Source organism: Hylobates moloch, unplaced genomic scaffold (assembly GCF_009828535.3).
Source record: "Hylobates moloch isolate HMO894 unplaced genomic scaffold, HMol_V3 SCAFFOLD_4, whole genome shotgun sequence".
Classification (NCBI taxonomy): Eukaryota; Metazoa; Chordata; class Mammalia; order Primates; family Hylobatidae; genus Hylobates; species Hylobates moloch.
Genome location: NW_026652279.1, coordinates 158,746,872 through 158,763,894, shown reverse-complemented (window position 1 = coordinate 158,763,894; position 17,023 = coordinate 158,746,872). Strand labels below are relative to the sequence as shown.

Genomic DNA, 17,023 nt, shown 5'->3' with positions numbered 1-17,023 from the left:
TTTCCCACACTATGATGCCATGAGCCCAATTATGCTGACCAGCAGAAGGTCTAGACCCTGCCCATCTGATTCCCTCATATCCAGGAGGAATCTGTTCACTCACCCATGGCAGGAGGAGATTTTCAGGCTGTCCTGCCTGCTTCAGTCTCCTTACATCAAAACTCAGTCAAAATGAAATGGGAGAGTTCCCTGATGCCCTCGCAGGATGTGCCACAGGGGTGTGGCTTGTCTGTTCTGCCTCCACCGCTGCTCAAACCCCTTACAGGAGGAGGAGCATGCAGGTGGGCAGGTGCAGGAGCCAGGATGAGCACTTTTGAGCTCCAGCCCCACAGTGGCGTCTAGGGGTGTGTGCCTGTGACTCTTGAAGCCCCAGTGGGCATGCTACAGTGCTTTTTTAGCTCTGCCATCTGCAGATAGCTTAAGTGTTAACCATCTCAGTGTCCTCTTGGCACCCAGGTATCCACACACGTACCCAGGTTCTTGTCTGGTGTCCAGGAAGAATCAGGTCACACATGGACTTGAAGGATGGTGAATGCAGGGATTTTACTGGGTGACAGCGGTGGCACTCAGTGGGATGGATGGGGGCTGGAAAGGGGATGGAGTAGGAAGATGATCTTCCCTTGGAGTTCAGCTGTCCCGTGGCCGATCTCCTCACTGAACGTCCCAAGCCAAACTCCTCTCAAAATTAAAACGCTCCTTCTCTTCTCTCCTTTTCTGGTGCACCACTCTTCTATTTCTCTGCTCTTCTGTTCATTTGTCTGCTCACCTGCTTGTGGAGCCTAGGGTTTGGGGTTTATATGGGTACAGGATAGGGAGGTGTCATGGGCCAAAAGTGCAACATTTGGGTGCAAAAACAGGAATGCCTGTTCCCATTTATTGCCACAGGTTTCCAGGCTTGGGGGTGGGGCCTATGCCAGGGAACTGCCCTCTTCTGCCCAGTATTTCCCTATCTCCTGTCTATATCAAAAAGAATTTCACGCCCGCTAAGACGGCGATGGCTACGGCAGCAACGGCGGCGGCTGTTGCCGGCCCGGGACCCTAGGGACGGGGGCCGAGTAGCGCCTTCCCCGGGCCCCGTGAACCGGCTGCGGGTCGCCCTTGGGGGGCAGCGGCCGCAGCCCCCCACCCGGGCCCTCGGTCTGCCCTCCCGGCGCGTCCATGAACTCAGTGTTGCCGGCCGCCGCGCAGTACCGGAGCAGCAGCCCGGAGGACGCGCGCCGCCGGCCCGAGGCCCAGACCCCAACGGCCTGGGGCCCTCCGGAGCCAGCGGCCCCGCTCTTGGCTCTCCCGGGGCTGGCCGGAGTGAGCCGGACGAAGTGGACAAGTTCAAGGCCAAGTTCCTGACAGCCTGGAACAACGTCAAGTACGGTCGGGTGGTTAAAAGCCGGACCAGCTTTAGCAAGATCTCCAGCATCCATCTCTGTGGCTGCCGCTACCGTTTCGAGGGCGAGGGTGACATACAGCGTTTCCAGCGGGACTTTGTGTCCCGCCTGTGGCTCACATTCTGCCGGGACTTCCCGCCCCTTCCTGGGGGCTGCCTGACCTCGGACTGTGGCTTGGGGTGCATGTTATGCAGCGGCCAGATGATGCTGGCACAGGGCCTGCTGCTGCATTTCCTGCCCAGAGACTGGACATGGGCCCCGGGCACGGGCCTGGGCCCCCCTGAGCTGTCAGGGTCAGCCTCTCCCAGCCGGTACCATGGGCCTGCCCACTGGATGCCCCCACGCTGGGCCCAGGGTGCCCCTGAGCTGGAACAGGAACGCCGGCAACGGCAGATTGTGTCCTGGTTCGCCGACCACCCCCGGGCCCCCTTTGGCCTACACGGGCTGGTGGAGCTTGGGTAGAGCTCAGGCAAGAAGGCAGGTGACTGGTATGGGCCATCGCTGGTGGCACACATCCTCAGGAAAGCCGTGGAGAGCTGCTCCGAGGTCACCCGCCTGGTGGTGTATGTTTCTCAGGGCTGCACAGTGTACAAGGCGGATGTGGCACACCTGGTGGCCAGGCCAGACCCCACAGCCGAGTGGAAGTCTGTGGTCATCCTGGTGCCCGTGCGACTGGGTGGTGAGACTCTCGACCCCATGTATGTGCCCTGCATGAAGGAGCTACTGCGCTGCCAGCTGTGCCTGGGCATCATGGGTGGGAAACCACGACACTCACTGTACTTTGTTGGCTACCAAGATGACTTCCTGCTGTACCTGGACCCTCACTACTGCCAGCCCACTGTGGATGTCAGCCAGGCTGACTTCCCCCTGGAGTCCTTCCACTGCACCTCGCCCCGCAAGATGGCCTTCGCCAAGATGGACCCAAGCTGTACTGTGGGCTTCTATGCTGGAGACAGGAAGGAGTTTGAGACACTCTGCCCAGAGCTGACCAGGGTCCTCAGCTCCTCCTCAGCCACGGAGCAGTACCCCATGTTCACCCTGGCCGAGAGCCATGCTCAGGACCACAGCCTGGACGACTTCTGCTCCCAGCTCTCCCAGCCCACACTCCAGCTCCCTCGCACAGGGCGGCTCCTCAGGGCCAAACGCCCCAGCTCTGAGGACTTTGTGTTTTTATAAAGGGAGGGGATAAGAGGAAAGATGCAACACTATTTATTGTTTTATTTATGTCATGTCCGGGTGTGGGATCTTGAGCTCTGGCAGTGATGATGGTACTTCCTGTTCTCAGTCCCTCAAGCCCAGCTGCAACTAGTCTGGGGCCATTCAGCCAGGGACAGAGCCCATGCACCTGTCTCCCACCAGCGGGGCCCTCCTGGCAGGAGAGGGAAGGAGGACCCCGGGCACCCCCCTCAGGGCCTGACTCACGTACTGTAGTTTGCACTGGATGCCCGGGCCCTCCCTGTCCCAAAGCCCCCTTGGGGGAACTGTGGCTGCTGGGGGCCAATAAAGCTGTGTGACTTGAAAAAAAAGAATTTCACTCTAAGCTATACAAGGTGTTTTTTTAGGCAGTTCCTCTGAGCCACTCCTCTAAGGCCAAAGTCTGCTTCAGGAAGGCTAGGTAGGGACAAGCAGAAAATGGGACTGCCTCTCAAGGGACAAGGGCCATCTGATTCTTCTCTCTTCACTCACCCAAGGCCAAAGGCACCCACCACCACAACCTCCACAGCCCACTTCTTTCTACCCTGTTGGTAGTTTTATTTCAGGGCCCTCCTCACTCTGACCCTGCTCAGCATCCTCCTGAACCTTCCTGAAGACTGTCCTGAGCTTCAAATCTTAGGGACAAGAGGTTAGAGTCTTAGTCCCTTCTTTCTTAGAAGGTATAGAACTCCTCATACAAACTGTTGAAGGTTCACCCCAGTACTTTGCTTTCCAAACCATATGAGGTGGGAGGCCAATGAAGTGATTTCCCTCCCCAACTTAACCCCAATAGTAACTCAAGTCTTCACCAAAGTAACATTTGTGGTCTCTACCAAAAGTAGCTGGCCAATATTTTAGCACCCAATTCACCAAGCATTGCTGAGTGTGCATACGTGATTTACTCACCTCTATCATTCCCTGCTTACAGCTGAGAAAATCAAGACTCAGAAGTTAAGTAATTTGCCCAAGATCACTCAACTAGATTTTGAAACTAAGTTAATTGAATTTCACAGCCCAAGCTTGATCTAGGTGGTGACTCCATTCTCTAAGCATCCCTTCTTTGTTTCTTTTAATGAGGTCACAACAGTTGAATAATCGTGATGATGGAGCTTCGGAGGCTGCAACTTGTAGCCCTGGCCCTACACCCTGACAAAGGTTCATCTGCATTTTCTTTTTGTAGAGTGAAAGAAGATGCAAACAATGATTCCTATTTCAAATTTCTGATATGAAAAGAAATCTCTGGAATAAATCCTGCTGCTCTGGTTTTAAATTAATCTTGTATTGTCAAGAGACCATGAGTCTAAAATTGAGCACTTGGGGAGCCAGGGGTAATTTTTAGAATCACAGTGAATGACGGAGCAAACAGAGGCTCAAAGTCAGAGTCAGGCACATGTCTCTGATGAATGAGCTAGCAAAAAAATGTTGTTCTACTACAGTTCAAACCGCCAAAGTCAGACAAGGCCGTTTTTAGAATATATAAAGGTTCTGCTAAGTTCATCTCAAGTTCAGCAATGTAAAAGAAGTGCTCCACTGGCAATACAATACAGAAGGAGGAGCTCCAGCCTTGGAGGCAGGAAAGTGGGCTTCAATCCCAGCCTGGCCTTGGGCACAGTATCTAACTTCTCTGAAGCTCAGAAGCCTCATCTATAAGACGGAGACGATGGTGCATACCTTGTTGTAAAGAGTCAAAGAGATAACATATCCCCAGCCCCAGAACAGTCCTAATACCTGGAAGACACTAAGTATTCAACATTCAGATGAATGATGAGATAAAGCCCCTGATATCAATCATAGACACGCTCAGTGAAGGTTAGTTCCCTTCGCTCAGTCAACGCCATGAGTGTGGTCAAGATCATCTGGGGGAGAATAAGGAATGAGAGGCGAAGGGGCCAAGAGGCACACCAGCAGACATCAGGAAGACTCAGGAGGAACTGGAAGGAGGTGGGTGGCAAGCAGGGGAGAGGGAGACAGGGGAGCCCAGAGGGAAGGGACTTATAGACAGGGAGATGTCCACAGTTAGATGCTAAAGATAAGTGCTGAAATATATCCAGATAAATCATGGATTAGGCAGTCATTGGGGACCCTGGTCAGGGTTCCAGCAGGAAACAGATGGCAGCTCCAAAGAGAGTTGAATGAGGAAACTGTACGATGCTCTGAGCAGACTCAGGGGAAAGTGGCAGGGACGAAGTGCCCTGGGGTGGAAACAGCAGGAATCCACCACCACCCCTCGCCTGAAGGAGTGAGTTGGGCAGGTTCTCCAAGCCCCAGTGAGATCTGCATCCACAGGTGGCCATCAGTGGAGCTGGGGGCTTCAGAAGAGGAGGCAGCCATTGCCAACCCTGCCCTTCAGGAAGGGGCAAGAAAGCAACACTGATGACTCTCTGCTCCCTCCCTCCCATCACCTCCCCCAACCCTGCCATCTTCCACTAGAAACCAGAAATCCAGGTAGCTGCTGTCTACAGAGGTTGGCCTCCTGGGGAACAGAACATGGGGAGAAGGGTGAAGGTCAGCATATCCAGCCCCCTGGGTGAGAGCAGGCAGTTTGAGTAACAGAGTGGTTAGGATGGGTCGGGAGAAGGGACAGCAGGCCCTCTACTCATAGTGACTCCATCAACAGCTTGAATCCCTATATACACATCTGAAAAATAAAACACAACACAATGCCACTTCTTTTAAGATAGTCTACTATTCAGAATTCCCACAAAGTCTAACTGGCCTTCCCCCAACTGGTCCAAATTGAATTGTACTGCCTGCTGTCACATGGGGAGATGCAAAGCCACACATTTCAAGACTGTCTAAAAACACCTCCATGGCTCTATCAGATGGCAGCTAGCCACGGCACTACTTCTTTTAGAAACCGCAATTCCCAAATCTGAAAACGATTTGAGAAAGTACTACGAAAATGGCTATGTCTGCTCTGCTTCTCTCTCTGCGTCATCCTTATGCAGAGAAAAGAACAATTTCAGCTCCTTTTGGGGATACAGATGTGCCCTGACCTACCTTCCCGCCCTGACTGGCCTGAGCTATCTTTGAAATTGGGTCTGCACTGGGGCCGGCGTGTCCTCAAAAGCCGGAGTGAACCGACCATTCATTAAGGACTGAGGTATTTGGCTTTTGCTTTTCCAGCCCCTCCCATCAAGCCTGTCCACTACCTCTGTCCATGCCCCTCCGACCCACACACACCTGCACACACACCTGCATGCACATCTGCACACACACACACACACATACACAGACGCATTTCACAGCACAGTCTGCAGCCCTCTTCAGTGTGGAAAGCATAAGTGCATCACTCCACCTGGGGCAGGAGCCAAACTTCCAGGTGAAACTAGAGCTGCAACTTCTTTCCCTTCTGGATGCCACAGAGCAGAAAGCAGACTCTTGGATCACAGATCCCAGTGTGGGAAGAGGACTTACAGTGCCTGGGCACCCTGATCAGTGCATAAACCCTCCACAGCCACTGCCCAGCTCATGGCAGCAATTCTGACAACCTCTTGCTTGGTCCGCTTTCCTCCAGAACTTGTGCTTTCTGAGACCTTCAGAATGTGAAGTGCAGTGGGGAAACGGGGAGGGAAGCAGGTTAAGACTCATCCTCCCTCTCTTTAGGAATTCTACCAGTTAGCATATGGGCTGAGCCATATGGAAATGCTGTTATGCTTCAGTCAAGATGATGTCAAGATCCTCTTGTAGCTCCTAAGTGTGATGATTGGGTTTTCAGGCTCATATGTGAGATGTGCCTCCCTCAGATCTTGTTACGATGTTGGCACATTACCCATCTGATGTGAAAAAGAAGTGATGTTGAATGCTGGCATTCATATAATTCAACCTAAACCATAGAGAACCAATAGTCAAAGTGCCACACTCATGAATGGGTTGGAAAGTGCCCAACAATATCACTAAGACAAGGCTGTCTGGGTAAACTGGACTAGAAAAGGAGTATAACTGAGGCCTAAGTGGAGTTTTCAGTTGCCTTTCCCTAGAATGGATGATGACCATGGCTGCCAAGCACCTTCTCTGAGGCAGAGGGGGAATGGTGGTCCTCCCCAGCCAAGGGAGGGCTCATCTAGGTGTACCGGTTGGGGACACCAAAAGAGATGCTGTGAGGCAGGGAGGGAGAAGGGTTACCCCTTTTCCTCATTATGAATCCTAAAAAGTGGCCCCCCACACATTGTCCTGCATTAGCTTATGATGCAGACATTGTCTTAGTCCATCTATGCTGCTGTAACAAAATATCTGAGACTGGGTAATTTATAGAGAACAAAAATGTATTTTCTTACAGTCCTAGAGGCTGAGAAGTCCAAGATCAAGGCACCAGCATTCACTGTCTGGTGAGGGTCATCTTGCATATCAGAAGGGGGAAGAGCAAAAGGGATGATCTGTCTCTCTGGAGGCTCATTTATAAGGGCATTAATCCACCCCAAAAGATCCCACTTCTTTGCAATCTTTGCAGCATTACAAAGTAGATTGTGTTTCAACATGAATTTTGGAGTGGACATCAACATTTTAAACCATAGCACACATCAAAGTAAATCTGGAAGCACAACATGGTTGTGATGGTGAATTTTATGTGTCAATGTGACTGGGCCACAGGGTGTCCAGGTGAAATATGATTTTTGGCTGTGTCTGGGAGGGTGTTTCTTGATGAGATTAGCATTTGAATTGGTGTACTCAGTAAATTACATGGCACTCCTTCATGTGAGTGAGCCTCACTCAATTCTTTGGAAACCTGAATAGAACAAATGTCAGAGAAAGGAAAAAACATTTGCCGCCCCCTTTTCTTGAGCTAGGACATCTCATCTCATCTTCTCCTGCCCACAGGCTGGGATTTATACCATTAGCTTCCCTAGTTGTCAGGCCTTTGGATGTCAGACTGAATTATACCATTGGCTTTCCCAGGTATCCAACTTGCAGACAACAGATAATGGGACTTCTTAGCCTCCATAATCATGTGAGTCAGTTCCTCATAACAAATCTCCTTTTAGATAGATAAATAGATGATGGATGGATGGATGGATGGGTGAAGGGATGGATAGATATAGATAGATAGATAGATAGATAGATAGATAGATAGATAGATAGATGATAGATAGATAGATAGATAGATAGATAGATAGATAGATAGATAGATAGATGATAGATAGATAGATAGAGTAGGGGTAGAGATAGAGATATCCCGCATTGGTTCTATTTCTTTGAAGAACCATAACTAAGACAATGGTTCACCTGATGAGCACCCTAATATTTTGCTTGCTGAGGCTATTTGTGGCTCCCAATAACATAAGCAGAACCGAGACATTCCCATAGTCCCCAGGGGAGACTCAGGAGGCAGCTAAATTCAAAGAATCATAGGGCCTGCCACACTGAAGGGAAAAATAATCAACACCAGAGGCTTGGGGTGGCCTCCTTTACCAGGAGCCAGGTGGACACTAATGCAGAAACCCAGAACTCACAGAGTACCAGCAAGAACCAAGAGAAGGACAGGTCATCCAGGGAGGGCTAGCAGGTTCTGCCTAGCCAGGAGGAAAGATAACACATTTTTACCCACCGAGATTATAGAACAGGCCTTGGCCAACATGCTGGAACCAGGAGAGGAAGAGAGCTATATGGAGCAGGGCCACCACAGTCAACCCTCAACATGAGACAAAGCTGTCTCCGCTGACTTGTAAACTCATAAGAAAGAAATACACGTTTACTGGGGTATGCCATTGAGATCTTGAGGTTGTTCTGCAGCTACAGCTGACCAATACAAAGACAGAGTTCAATGTGACTTCATCATACCTTGTGACATTGTCTGTCAACATGAGCCACAAACACAATATCAGAAATTAGAGGCCAGGTGCGGTAACTCACGCCTGTAATCCCAGTACTTTGGAGGCCGAGGTGGGCGGATCACCTGAGGTCAAGAGTTTGAGACAAGCCTGGTCAACATAGTAAAAGCCCATCTGTACTAAAAATACAAAAATTAGCCAGACACAGTGGTGCACACCTGTAGTCCCAGCTACTTGGGAGGCTGAGGCAGGAGAATCACTTGAACCCCAGAGATGGAGGTTGCAGAGAGCCGAGATCATGTAACTGCACTCCACCTGGTCAACAGAGTGAGACTCTGTCTCAAAAAAAAAAAAAAAAAAGAAAGAAATTAGAGTATATTTCATGATATCTCTAACCAGCCAAGTTGGCACTGTTGGTACAGGGGAAATGATACATCTGAATAATGGAAACAGACTGTCAATCGAGAAGAATGATGAGACAAGTCTCAATCATTTTAGGAGGCTTATTTGCCAAAGTTAAGGATGCACACCCAGGAGACAGGTCTATGCCTTTCTCCGAGGATGATTTTGAGGGCTCCAAATTTAAAGGGGAAATGGTAGGATATTAAGAAATACACAATTTTCATATAAGAGGGGTATAGGGAAAAATAGTCATTCATGCCTTTGTCTGGCTCGATTAATTTGCATTTTTTTGCATAAGATGACATAGACAAATGGGGCAGAGGAAAAATACAGGGAATCTGCATTTGACATAAGATAACATAGACAAAATGGGGCAGGGGAACAATATGCATCTGCGTCTGGTGGGCCTGGGGTGACTGCACCTGTAAAGGGAAGCTATCATTTTACATTGCCATGGTGAAATCTTCACAGAAACACCTTAAAAGATCTTGCAGCTCACTAGGAATTTTCTTGTGGGCAAATTATGGGGGGAGGTGTGTAGCTTTTTATCTCGTAGCGATCCTATTTAGGAACAAAAAGGGGGAGGCAGGTTTGTGTGACCCGGCTCCCAGATTGACTTTTCCCTTTGGCTTAATGAGTTGGGGGTCCTAAGATTTAATTTCCTTTCACAAGACTACAAACAAAATTTCTTCGCTCCCCCAGCACTGTCACAATAAAAATAAATCTGTGACAGGAACTTTAGCTTCACTAGAAAACAAATTAACAAAGGAAGAACAGCTATCTGAACTTCAAGCTCTTCCAAATGAAGGATGCTATTTTGGGGAAGCAGTTAGCTCAATGAAACCTCATTATATAAACTCACTTTGCAAACTCTTCCCAACCAGGCAATCTTGGTGATGATATGTGGTTTGGTCCAGAAATGAAGGCAAAGAAGTATTAATTTTTAACATGTAAGACCCATTTTTTAAAGTCTTAAGGACTGAAAAACCCTACAGTTTTAATGTCTTTCTCTATTTAATGAAACTTGATATGGGAACATTTCTAAGTGAGACGAAAGAGCAAATATCTTTTAAATTTACTCTCTTTTAGTAAGGATGGTAGCAACTGTACTTCATCAGGTTCTGGAATGTCTTTTCCAAATCTTAATAAAATGTAACATTGTCATAAGTTCAAATACAAGCAAGAAAACAAGTACATGGTAGGTTTATTAATAGTAGGTTAACCCAACCAGGTTGAATTTGAGATTACCTTTGGTTCAAAACTGTTTCGAAAACAAAAGGAGACAGGGAGATTGTAAATTCCAAAAGAACTGGAAACTCACAGTCAAAGGCACCTTACTAAAATCCATTTTAAAGCTACTGAATCTCAGCAAATCACCTATTAAAGGCCGCAGTTTCACTTCTAATGAACAGAGGTTAAACCAGTTTTGACCACCACTATCTAATAATGTCTTTATATTTTACCTCCCTTGTAAGAAAGAATTGATTCATTCTTTATTCATTCAGCAAATATTTTTGGATTGTTCGTGTTCCACCATGAGTTCTTGGGAGTCCTGGAGGGAGTATTGACACGAATAGTGCACATTTCTGTCCTCAAAGAGCTCATAGTGGGGGAGCCAGATAAGACAACTGACAACCCCAAGAGAATACCAGCAGATTGTAATCTATGAGCACACAGATGAGGAGAGCAGACCCAGCCAGCAGGGTCAGGAGAGGCCACTCAGAGGAACTGAGACATTGGAACTCAGGCCTGAAGGACGATGGCAGGAAGCCCATAATATTGCTCCCTTTCAGGGAAAGGGAGCAATATTATGTTTGAAGGCAAGGCAGGGAGAGCTTGGAGTATTTGGGGAATGACAAGTGTTTCAATATGTATGAATTTGGCAATGGGGAAGATGAGGCTGAAAAATTATTCAGGGCCAAATCAAGAATCCCCATGCATGAGAAAGACAGCTCGAAGAATGACTTCTTTTTTTTGTTTTTTGTGTTTTTTTTTTGACAGAGTCTCACTCTGTCACCCAGGCTGGAGTGCAGTTTACAATTTCGGCTCACTGCAACTTCTGCCTCCCAGGTACAAGCAATTCTCCTGTTTCAGCCTCCCAAGTAGATGGAACTACAGACAGGCATCACCATGCCTGGCTAATTTTTTTTTTTTTTGTATATTTAGTAGAGATTGGGTTTCGCCATGTTAGCCAGCTGGTCTCGAACTCCTGGCCTCATGTGATCCACCTGCCTTGGCCTCCCAAAGTGCTGGGATTACGGGCATCAGCCACCACCCCCAGCCTCAAAGAATGACTTTTGAAGGAGATAAATACCAGCGTTGAGCCAATAGAGAGCAGAATTTAATTATGATTCTGCAAATCCACATTTAAGGTCATGGCGTCCGTAGTACTATTACTCTAAAAAAAAAAATTTTTTTTAAATCAAGATTCAGAAGGAAGTGCTACAGATGTTACTTTGGGCAACCTGATTCCATCAACTGGTTCTAATTAAACCAACACCTGCATTTTACACAGGAATGGACTTTTCGGGAATAAGGATCCACCTTTTCTCAAAGAATAATAAAATAATAGCACTCATTTGCTGTGGACAAAGGGTGCAGTAATGTGGAGCCAAACTGCAGAGGAAGTTTGTAGAGAAAAGGGAGGTCATGGTTTTTAGGCTGAGCGGACAGGTAAAAATTGTCTTCAAGGTTATAAAATTAGCAAATTGCAAAGCCAGGATCCAAAGCCAGTTCTCCTGGTTCCAAACCCAATGTTCTTGTTGTCTTCTTCTTGCTAAAGAAGCAGCTTAGCTGACAGTTCACTGGCCTTAAGTCAGACAAGTTCAAGTTCTAATTCTGCCACTTTTAAATTTCCTTGTTAGCCTCTTCATGCGACTCAGCCTCCTCGTGAATAAAATGAAGGGGTTTGGGCCCGGATCTGTGCTTACACCACTTGCCTAGAGATCCACGCATGTCTAGGTTAGCAGTTAGGTATTATCACCTCTGATTGTGGACATATTTGCCTCCCACCCCTACTCCTTGAGAGATATAAAAGAGAAGCCTCCAGATGGTCCAAAAATGCTGTGTGTTCACAGGCACATGGTGGCCCCAGCCTCAGCTGCCACAGTTCCACATAGGTTTCACTAGGAAAAAAGAGTTCATTGCTTAAAAAGGAAGAAGAAATAAACAAGTTTGTCAAACACTGGCATGTATGAGCACTAAGATCATTTCCAGCTAAAAATAATCAATCTTCTAATGTTGGGATGATAAAGGAAACTTAGATGATTAAATATGAGATAACTCTTACTGAGTGCTACATGCCTGGCACCATGCTAAGAGCTTCATGTGTATTAATTCATTTTCTTTTTTTTTTTTTCTGAGACAGAGTCTCTCTCTGTCACCCAGGCTGGAGTGCAGTGGCATAATCTCGGCTCACCGCAACCTCTGCCTCCCAGGTTCAAGTGATTCTCCTGGCTTAGCCTCCCAAGCAGCTGGGATTACAGGCATGTGCCAACGCACTTGGCTCATTTTTGTATTTTTAGTAGAGACAGGGTTTCGCCATGTTGGCCAGGCTGGTCTCAAACTCCTGACCTCAAGTGATCCACCCACCTCAGCCTCCCAAAGTGCTGGGGTTACAGGCATGCGCAACCACACCTGGCCAATTCATCTTATCTTTACAACAGTCTTGGAGGTAGCTACCATATCCATTTTACAGATGAGAAAACAAAGGTGCAGAGAAATTTAACCACTTCCCTGAGATAACCCAGTTAATAAGGGTGAGAGCTGGGATTGGAACCCAGGTATTCTCACTCCCATCAGAATACACTAAACGTGGCCCTCACAATTTACTCAGGCAACCATCACATCCTAAAGAAAACGTGTTAAGCTTTTATTCACCAAGAACACTCTCAAGTAAATGTGACTTTGTAGAACTTCAGAGTCAGGTCACCTTAAGTCCATTCTGTTTTCTTAACTAAATCCTTTTCCAATCCACAACTTGAAAAAACCTTCTGGAAGGAAACAAGCCAAGTTTTTTGTTTATTCACATGCATAGATCCACCACTGATCAACAACTTGGAGCCTACAATGATAATGACATTTAAACATTCAGGATGTGTAAAGCATCATGACAGATACAGGTCATGAGTCATCTCATTGAACCTCACAAGACTCATATGAGGTAGGTCCTAGTAACAGAACTCTTTGGTTGCAAGAAAGAAACACCAACCAGCATAAGCAGGAATGAGGCTGCAAGACTGCTTCCCAGAACCCGGGAGAAGGAAACCAGCAGAGCCTCTGGAAACAGTGACAACCAGAAACCAGGAGAAACTCCCCAGCTCTAGTCTGCGCTTCTCCAGAGAGGACAGGGGATGTGGGGAGGAAGTAAAGGCACAAAACTATGTGAGAACTCAGGAGTTCAGCTGTGGCTGAAGTGAGTGGCATGTGTGCCTGTGTGTGCAGGATGGGTGGAACGGTAAGCTGGTGAGATCAGTAGGACAAATTACAAAGAACTTTATAATTTGTAATTAATAAATTATAATTTCAGTTAATTTATAAATTATAATTAATAACTGTGTGTATATATATATATATATATATCTTTTTTTTTTTTTTTGAGACAGAGTCTCGCTCTGTCGCCCAGGCTGGAGTGTAGTGGCGAGATCTCAGCTCACTGCAAGCTCCGCCTCCCGGGTTCACGCCATTCTCCTGCCTCAGCCTCCCAAGTAGCTGGGACTACAGGTGCCCACCACCACACCCGGCTAATTTTTTGTATCTTTAGTAGAGATGGGGTTTCACTGTGTGTTGTATTTTTAAAGTATGATTGTGACATACTTAAATATTTTTGGAAGGTTCCCCCTAAGCATGTACACACACACACAGACACACACATACACACATGTAAATCATGAATAACATTTGTTTAAAACTACCTCTATGCCAGGCACTAAGTGCTATTCATATTACTTAATCTTCATAATCACCCTATGAGGGGATTATATTACCCTTCTTAATCCACATTGTCTTAGTTCAGGTTGCTGCAACAAAATAACAGACTGGCTAACTTATAAACAATGGAAATCTATTGCTCATAGTTCTGGAGGCTGGGAAGTCCAAGATCAAGGTGCTAGCAGATTCAGTGTCTAATGAAGGTTCACTCTCTGCCTTGTAGTTAGCACCTTCTTTCTGTGTCCTCACATGATGGAAAAGAGACACAAGCTCCTTCAGCCTATTTTATAAGGTCACTAATCCCATTCAGGAGCACAGAACCCTCGTGATCCTATCCATTCCTGAAGTCCCTACCTTTTAATACCACCACACTGGGGATTAGGTTTCAACCTACAAATTTTGTGCAGGCCCAAATATTCAGATTGTAGCACTCATTTTACAGGTGAAAAAAAATCAAAAGTTCAGAGTAATTAATAACTTGCCCAGAGCACACAGTTACTGCATAGTGGAGCTCAGATTCCAACCCAGGCAGCCTGACATTAGTTTCACGCCTACTCTCTGCATCACTTGGATGAGGAAATGAAAATGCTACAACATGCTAAGAAGCCAAAGACATCTTAGCAAGGAATCGGAATGTCGAGACAGCTGGTTAGTAAGGCTCGTCATCGTTATCAAAACTCACATTTGTATTGCACTTTATAACTTTAAAGTGTGCTCACATCTGTCTCATTTGGTTCCCTTGACCTTATGAGGTGAGAACAACATGGTAGTTTAGGGTGAGTTCTGTACCCTGCTTTCCCTCAAGCCAGTGCAGTAGGCTGCATAATCGAGCCTCTGCACTGCCAGCAAGCATCCAGGAGAAGCATCACCTGCCCATGTTCAGTGACATTCTGTGGAAGATTCAGCCCTTCCACTAGAAAGTGCAAGAGCACTTCCAAGAGCAAGAGACAGTGCACTCTCTCTGGGCTTTGTTCAGCTCACTTATGCTTAATTCTCACCCAAACCCTACGAGACTTTTGGAATTCTGAAATTTATCCAGAGGCCAAAGTGACAGAAATGAGCCTAGGTTCCCAAACCTAGGAACACCAGGCCTCTGGCTCCATTGGGCATTGGAATTCCAGGAGCCACCATGCTAAAGGTCACCCCCGGCCTGCCCCCATCCTGAGCTCTGGATCATTCTGAAGAGACGTCCTGAGATGAAGCAGATGAGAACCCATGGACAGTGTGGGAAAATCCTATGTTGTATGGAGACTTGGAACAGCAATCTGAAACAATGATGCAAAGAAGGAGGCCAGGGAGTGAGGGGTAGGCAAGGAGAGTCTGCAAGGAGAACCAGGAGCTGGGGCTGGGAACCTTCTAAGCACATGGACAATGGGATGGGTGGAGCCATTCTGTGGTTGGTCAGAGTTCTGGAATCATCAACTTTGGCCAGAAATCCTGCTTTATCACCTACTGGGTGTATGATAGTGGGCAAGTTACATAGCCTTGTATCAGATTCCTGTTCTGTAAAATAGAGATGATGCTTACTTCCAGAGGTTATACTGGGAAAGAAATGAAAACCATATTCAAAGGACAAAACGTACTTAACTGGCACATCACACTTCATTATTGATAGTTTCCATGATATTAAAACATTCCCTCAGGCTGTGCATCTGCATTTCTCCTCTTTATGGACAATAATGAGCCAGCAGGAAAACAGGAGGTAACCCTCATGATCAACAAGAGGTAAATCGTTAAGTAAACTAGTTGTCTTAGTGACACCAAACTCAGGGGAATATTAAGAAGCCATTTTAAAGGATAAATATAAAGGACATAACCTTTTAAATGATTAGTTTAAAAAGACACAAAATTCTAAATGTACTCTCATTATAATTATGTAAACATATGGGCCTTACTGGAAAGACACGTGGAAAACTAAAACTAGAGTAATACATTTATGTATTTTCGAAAAATATTCATATTATCGGGCATTGTGGCAAATGCCTGTAGTCCCAGCTACTCTAGAGACGGAGGTGGGGGGAATAACTTGAGCCCAGGAGTTTAAGACCTGCCTGGGCAACATAGCAAGACCTAGTCTCAAAATACATGCATATATCTCTATATATGTATTTATTTAATATATTTATCTTAATAAATATATATTTATGCAAATATGTTATGTGTTTTTTATTAGAATAATATATTTTTTATGTATTTTATAAATATAAGATATATATTTATATATATATAAATAAATGTATGTGGTGCTCAACATCATTAGTTATTGGGGAAATACAAAGTAAAACTACTGTAAGATACCACTACACATCTACCAGGACACCTAAAATTGAAGGACAGATAAAACCAAGTGTTGACAAAGATGAGGAGCAACTGGAACTCTTACATTCTGTGGAAGATTCAGCCCTTCCACTAGTTTGAAAACCATTTGATAGTAGCTGCCAAGCCAAATGGAGTTATTCCCTATGACCTGGCATTTTCATTCTTGGGTGTAATCCCAACAGAAATGAGTGGTTATCTTTACTAAAAGATAAGTTTAAGAACATTCATAGAAGCATTACTCAAAATAGTTCCCAAACCAGAAACAACCTTTGTCCATCTACAGGAGAATGGATAAATAAATGTAGTATATTCATACAATGGAACACTACACAGCAATGGAAAAGTACACATTACTGCTATAGACAAGGAAGAATCTCACAGATAAAATGTTGAGCAAAAGAAACCAGCACAAAAAAGCTCAAAACAGGCAAAAGTAATCTGTGGGGCTAAAGAGAAGCCAGAGAAGTGGGTGTTTTGTGAGGGAGCATTGACTGAGAGGGAGTATGAGCCTTCTGGGGTACTGAAAGTATTCCAAATGTAATTTGAATGATGGTTACACAAGTGTATATAATTCATTGAGCTAATGCCTTAAGTAAGATTTATGTACTTTGCTGTACATGAGTCATACTTCAACTCAAAAAGCAGAAAATTTTTAATATTAGTATTAAGATTTCTAAAAATTCAAATCAGGCAAAAATTTAAGATAAAACCTGATTTTCTTTCCTATCTCTATTCCCTTGAAGTTTTTAGTTTGGAGAATTACCTGATGTACTCAGTGAGAATACATTTCTAAGACAAAAACAGTTAGACATTTTTAAAATATGATGCAAAGCATAATGCAGTTAAATCTATTTTTGGTGTCTGTTTTTCATTTTTGTTGTGTAACATTGAAAAGTCTTTTCTTTTCCAGATCCCTCTGAGCTACAGTTTGGCCACTTATAAAAAGGTTGAGAATTTTCCCTGCCTCATTTGAGCCATAAGAATTTATGAACGAAACCAAAAAGGTTGAGAATTTTCCCTGCCTCATTT

General features: G+C 45.6%; 1 non-coding gene and 1 pseudogene across 1 annotated transcript; both read left to right on the top strand.

Moving 5' to 3' along the window:
• Nucleotides 1–1,003: 1,003 nt before the first annotated feature.
• On the top strand, nt 1,004–2,922 carry LOC116467399 (cysteine protease ATG4D-like; annotated as a pseudogene).
• A 3,332-nt stretch (nt 2,923–6,254) lies between these two features.
• On the top strand, nt 6,255–6,358 carry LOC116467707 (small nucleolar RNA U13). The gene has a single exon (XR_004247912.1). It is a non-coding gene; the product is annotated as a small nucleolar RNA U13 (small nucleolar RNA).
• The last annotated feature ends 10,665 nt before the right edge of the window (nt 6,359–17,023 follow it).